Here is a 6,846-nt window from a genome sequence, read left to right on the forward strand (position 1 = left end):
CCTGCACCTTCCTTGAATGTTGTCACCACCTAACCCATGTTGGTTCCATCTATGATCAATTCCTTTAATGTTCCCAGCAAAAACAAGCAAAAATGGTGGCAATGAACCCAAGTGATATATCCTTTTTTGCTTTTGCACTGCCATCCATTCTTCTACTTTGTATGAGTATCCACCTTTCCTCCATTTATGAACATCTACAACCATCACCCCTGTGTTAAAATAACACACGTTTCGACCCCTGAATGTTTTTGATAATGCCGGGTCCATCCAGAAGCCATTCGTGAAGTATCGCTTGAAGTTTGCCTTGCAATACTCGGGTGCAGCGAGTACCTTACCTTCCAAGTTAACCCTCCACAACTTCTTGATGTCATCAACCATCACAATGTCTGAATCTAGATAGATCACACGGCTGACATTTGTCGGTAACATGTCTGCAAGGTAGACCCGCGCGTAGTTCAACGGCTGGTCTAGTGCGTGACGAATGGATTTTGAAATCTTCCCACAAACCTTTTTCGAGTCAAATTTATATATTTTGAAGTTAAGGTATGGGAATGTTGTTTTGATGGTGGACTGGATTTCTTCGTCGCAATGCGACCATAGGAAATGAAAAAACACGTTTTCGGGACAAAACGAGTGTTGTAAAATGGATAACAAGGCTGCCACGGTCCCACGAAGGTAGTTCGAGTCAAGAGTCATCGCCACATGGACAAGTTCTTTGGTGCACTCATCCCCGTTGTGAAACACGGGTGCTTCACAAAAGACAGGAAGAGTTTTGGAAGGTTTACGAATGAAGCTAAGGCGGACATTGGTGGCGGCGGTGGCGGTGGCTGCGGTGGTTGCTAGGAGGATCAAACTAATGGTCGAGGCGAGAGACAGGAGGCCAATGAGGAGTGAGGGAGAATTGGATCTCCGGAAGGCCATCCTGTCTTTGATATTATAAATAAAACAAAGACAGGATAATGCACAAAATCAGAATTATTAGGAGAAAAGATTTGACGCAGCCAAGAAATACTGGTTGAGATAAACTTTAGGAGATTGCCAATCTTTTTGATATGAAGGATCAATTGGTTTGTGAGGAAGAACATATTTTTCGGAAACAATAGATTTGTGGTTCCAACCTTTCAAAAATTATGACTTTCTAGTCAACATGTATTGTGTACCTCCCAAATTAGAACAATTAAAGTTTGTCTATTGCATTTAAATTCAAAATTTTGTTATCATTCTGTGTTCATTTTTAAGTATTCAACACGTGACATGTGTGTTTTAAGATGGAGATATATGTTTGTTAAATTACAAGTTATTTTTAAACATATCATTTGTAGTCGTTTGGATACACCATTATATTTGCATAGTTCGTGAATGATCAAATTTTGACAACTTGGATGCTTCATTGTAATCCAGTTAAACACATTATTGTAATTAGTTAGACATAACATTCTGATTGGATAACTTCAACCCATCATTACTTGTTACAACTAATTTAGACATATTATTACAATAATAGCGCATCAACTCAAGATAATAAAACTTTTAAACAAAAATAGAATTAAAAATATACATTAATTCTTTTATTCTGTATTCAAATATGTGTAACCCTTTACTTTTATGTTATTTATTATAGTTACATCATCTCAGTAAAAAAAATTAAAACAAGTGCACCATTTTAATTTTTATATCTTCTATATTGCCATTCTAACCTTTTAAAGTATTAGAAAACTTAAACATGTTTTCTAAAAGTATCATCAATTCCGAATTCAAACATTTTGGCTATTTGTTAAACACTTTGCCTGGTATTATGATGAGGTGGCCTTCTCTTAACTCCAGCGTTATGGCCCAAAGTTATCATTTGATAGCTCGTTATGGGGCGCCCAAGGGGGCGGCACGGAAGGGCTTCCACACCGTCGAGGGGCGCGGTAGGAGAGGACGCAGAAGGGAGGGTGCGGATGGAACGGCTGGCGCGAAAGAGGGGAAAGTTGGTGGGCCACCCTCCAATGGCTCTTTTGACTATTTGTAAAAAAAAAAATCAATTTAACCATTTTCTCTATAAATTCAAACCATTTTTCATTTTTTACTCAAACAACTCTCAAATGTTCACACCATCATTCACTCTCAAACTCTCAAATTTTCACAACCATGAATCCGAGCTCAAACCCAAACACAAGCTCGAGCTCAAACCCGAACCCAAACACGAACTCGTGGGATTCGAGCAAATGTGGTGGGCTAGTTTGCTCTCAACTAACAATGACCCTAATAACCCTTTCTATGCCAACCAACATCGACTCATAATGCCTCCACCAATGCAACCGTTTACCCCCGATATGTTCTTTCGACCGCCAATGCCGTATTTGTCTTCGCAGGTACCTGAAACCCAAATACCCCAAACCCAAATACCTCAAACCCAAGTGCCAGAACCACAAGTTCGTCGTAAAATAAGTCATAAAAAAGAATCCTCCTGACGATCAAACAACTACCGAAAAGGCCGAAAGACAAAGGTGGGAAGCGGATGAGGAATTGGTGTTAGCGCGTGCGTGGATCTATTCATCTGAAGACTTAATTCAAGGTAAATTATAAAAATATTTATTTATATTCCATGTTTTATTTTATTGTTGACTAATACTAGGCTTTTATATGTATCGAAGGTGACGATAAACACATCCCAGAATTTTGGGAAGGAATTCGTACCAAGTTATTTGCTATAATGGGTCGAGATTCCTATCACAGGAATGATTTCGTCTACAACAAATGGAAGACAATACGCAAAAAAATAACCAACTCACCAACATCCACACCCGCGTTAACAACAATAGAAAAGGCGGCATGAACGATGCCAAAGTGATGGAGGCTTGCTTAAAACAATACACGGCCGTTTATAATATAGATTTCAATATGATGGAAATTTGGAGACAATACACAAGCTCGCTAAAGTGGCATCCGGTCCCGACCTCATCACCGCGACCGTCCAAACAGTCAAAGACAACGTCTACTTCGGCCAATCAATCGCCGTCTTAACCCATGTTGGATGGTCATTGCCAACTTAACAAGTTTGATCCCGAATTTATTTTTGATAAACTGGATGAGTTACCACGTCCGGTAAGAAGAGATAAAGCCAAGGCAGCAACTAGAGGCGGAGGATCTTCGTCTATAACGACATCCTCGATGAGTTCCGAAGTGAGCTCGCGCTTTGAAAACTTAGAGCTTAAATTAAACGAGACTGCTGATACTAAAAAACACAAAAAAAGATGAACTCACGAGAATTCACGAAGAAATAAAAGTGATGCATGCGGAATGCAAAGCGATGCATGAAGAAAGAAAAAAAGTTCACTTGGAGCGGCAAAGCAAAAAGGATTTCGAGTTCCTTGCAAAGGATCTATCGCATCTAGATCCGGCCAAGCGGACGTTTTTCGAAAAAAAACAAGGATAATGGCCAAATATACAAACGAAGACGAGGACGAGGACGAATATTAGTTATGTTGGTTATGTTTTTTATTTTTATTTAAATTTTAATTTTTATTAAATTGTATTTGGACTTTGATACCCCCACCATAGAGGGACATTATAGATTGGGGTTTCGATGCCCCCAGTGTTCATGTGACGCTAATGTGACACTGTGAAAGGACTTCGATGCTCCCTACCATAGAGAACGGCGTTATGGGTGAAATGTTAACACAACAATGAGCATTAAACTTTGAAATTGTGGAGTCATCAAACAAATGACCAATCTAAATTATTATTATTTTTATTTTTTTCTTATTTCATCCGCCATCCATAACTAGATAGTTAAAGACTTAATGCTTGTTAAGAGAGTGAGTACAGCTATTTTGGGGCCTAAAAGCAAAGGAAAATTCAGGGCCCTTACCAACAACTAGAGATGAAATACATAATTAATAATTTTTATTTTAAATTTACTATTGTGTTTCGTATATAAAGTTTACGAATTTTCAACTTTGTATATCAATAAAAGTCCTAACTTTCTTTCATCCTTTCCGACAATTACAGTGAAAAAAAAGTTATATATACCTGAAAGAAAATATAGATGGAAACTAAGCGAATGAAAATTTGTCATTAACAAACAACTAAAAGAGTAATAAAGAGTAAAGTGCTATTTTCGTGCTTATGGTTTGACAAATAATGCGAATTTAGTCCAAAAAGTTTATTTTTTGTATATGGACCCTCCACGTTTTCCAATTTTTGCCAATTACATCCAAATCACTAACCTCGTTAAATTTAATCGTTAAGTCAGGGATAGACATGTCTTTTCACTATTTATTTATTATATGAGTAAAGTGCCAAAATCATCCCTGAGGTTTGGTCATATTTACGAATTTCGTCCAAAAATATTTTTTTTCGCAAGTAGACCATTGATTTTTCCCAACCATTACCAATTTCGTCCAAATTATTAACTCGGTCTAAATACAACGTTAACTCAGTGATGTTACTGTCCTTTTACATATTTGTTTGCATTGTTATTATATTACGTTGAGCTAAACCCCTTATATGACTAAAAATAAAGAAGAATAAACAAACGGATAATATATTGGATTCAAACATAGGAATCGTGAAATGATATATATGTTAGGGATGAGCAAAATCGGTACCGGTTCTCGGTACCGTCGGTGCCGAATAGGTACTAAGGTTTCGAGTTTTCGGGACCAGTACGGTACGGTACCGGTATTTCCCAAATTTTACCTCAAATATCGGTACCTTACCGGTACCGAACCGAACATTTCGGTACCGGTAGCAAACATTTGCGATTTTCGGGATCGGGATTTTCTGTACCGGTCGGTACCTGTACGTTACCGAGCTCATCCCTAATATATGTCATCAAACAAACACATAATAACAATAATGTAAACAAACATGTAAAAGGACAACAACACCCATAAGTTAAAGTTGAATTTAAACCGAGTTAACAATTTGGACAAAATTGGCAGCGGTTAGGAAAAATTGAGGGTCTGCTTGCGAAAAAAAAATATTTTTGGACGAAATTCGCAAATATGACCAAACCTCAGGGACGATTTTGGCACTTTACTCATATAATAAAGAAATAGTGAAAAGACATGTCTATCCCTGACTTAACGATTAAATTTAACGAGGTTAGTGATTTGGATGTAATTGGCAAGAATTGAGAAACGTGGAGGGTCCATATGCAAAAAATAAACTTTTTGGACTAAATTAACATTATTTGCCAAACCACAAGGACGAAAATGACACTTTACTCCAACTAAAATAAAAAAAATTGCATCATAAAGCACTGAACCTTTTACATAAACCTCTAAATGATTAAGAGCATCTTCACCGGTGTTTTTGTGGAGGTTTTTGTTGATATGGAATGGTTCAAACAAAAATTTACGGGTAAAGGCAAACGTTTGAAATGTGGGTTTGTAGTGGCCCCATGACAACCACTACACACAAATACACACATATATACATATTTTTTATATAGTAGTAAAAGTAGGTAATGATCTGAAAGATAGGGTGGAGGTTTTTTAAAAAAATGGTTAGAGTATAATGTGGCGATTGAGGTGGAGGTTTGAATTGGATTATGGGTATGGATACTCTAAAACACATGCACTTTAACCACTTCAGCAGCACATGGCATTATATTTTTTAATATGCTTTTTTCTTTTCATATAAACATTTAAATTTTCTTACCCGGGCTCTAATTTTTTTCTTTTTTTTCCTCAGGCTCTAGCTTTACCCGATATTACTATTAGGCAGGCCGACCCTGCTTGTTAACTCACAACACCCTAATTAACAAGTATGCTAGTTAACGCAGTGATGCCTTAACTAACCCGTGCTTGTTATTCCACAGCATACAACCTTAAATAAAATAAAAATATAAGGGAGTGTTTGGCCTAGCCTTTTTAACCAAACTTATAGCTTTTTTAGCTTTTCTTATAAAATAAGCATAATTTGGCATTTGGTTTAGCTTTTTAAGCTTATGCTTATAAGCTTATATAAGCTAATTTGAAAAAGCTTATTTGAAGATGGTTTTTTAGCTTATTTGAAAAAGCTTATTTGTGTAAGAGTGCAAGTTACTCATTTGCCTCAAATGGTGATGGATTAACTAAAGAATGGTGGATTTAACAACTTATTATCAACTTGTAGAATATAAGCTAATCCAAACACTTAAAAAGAGATTATCAAATAATAGAATATAAGCTATAAGCTACTTTTAAATATAAGTATAAGCCAAAAAATAAAAGTTAGGCCAAACACCCCCTAAGTAGGGATGAGCAAAAATCGGTATGGTACCGATTGGTACCGGTACCGAAATCGGTATCGAATCGGTACCAAGGTTTTGAGTTTTCGGTACCGGTACGATACCGGTATTTCTCGAATTTTACCTTAAATACCGGTAGCGTCTCGGTACCAAAAATTTACGATTTTCGGGATCGGGATTTTTGGTACTGGTACCGAACTCATCTCTACCACTAATTACGAAAAGAGAAAAAAAAAAGGAAAAAAGATCTTTCAAGCAAAAAAATCAAAGTCTAGACACCAAACAAGCTAATAATGAGATTAGTAAATTAGAGAGACACCCGCCCGAATCTAAGCGGTACATGCGTTCGAATCCTGAACCCATGCCGACTTCGTCTTCTCTCCGATTGGGGATTTATTATTACTATAATTACAATTGCAATTACAATTACAATTACAATTACAATTACATTAATCCAATTATAGATCCACTCTTTGACTTTCACTTGTCACTACTACGCTACCTCAGGGTAAACGCAATCAGATCAATCAATCTCAAGGGTTTATATATAGTTATTACTTGAATTGAATTCCATCTTCAAAGTAAACCTAGATTGATTGATTAAGTATGAATCGATAGCGAAC

At 36.6% G+C, this 6,846-nt stretch overlaps 1 pseudogene; it reads right to left on the bottom strand.

Moving 5' to 3' along the window:
• Positions 1–6: 6 nt before the first annotated feature.
• On the bottom strand, positions 7–921 carry LOC143552271 (putative galacturonosyltransferase-like 4 pseudogene; annotated as a pseudogene).
• Between the last annotated feature and the right edge of the window lie 5,925 nt (positions 922–6,846).

The sequence above is a fragment of the Bidens hawaiensis genome, unplaced genomic scaffold, assembly GCF_021521415.1.
Source record: "Bidens hawaiensis isolate Kalapana, Puna unplaced genomic scaffold, B.hawaiensis_p1.1 tig00016836_1, whole genome shotgun sequence".
In the NCBI taxonomy this organism is placed as follows: Eukaryota; Viridiplantae; Streptophyta; class Magnoliopsida; order Asterales; family Asteraceae; genus Bidens; species Bidens hawaiensis.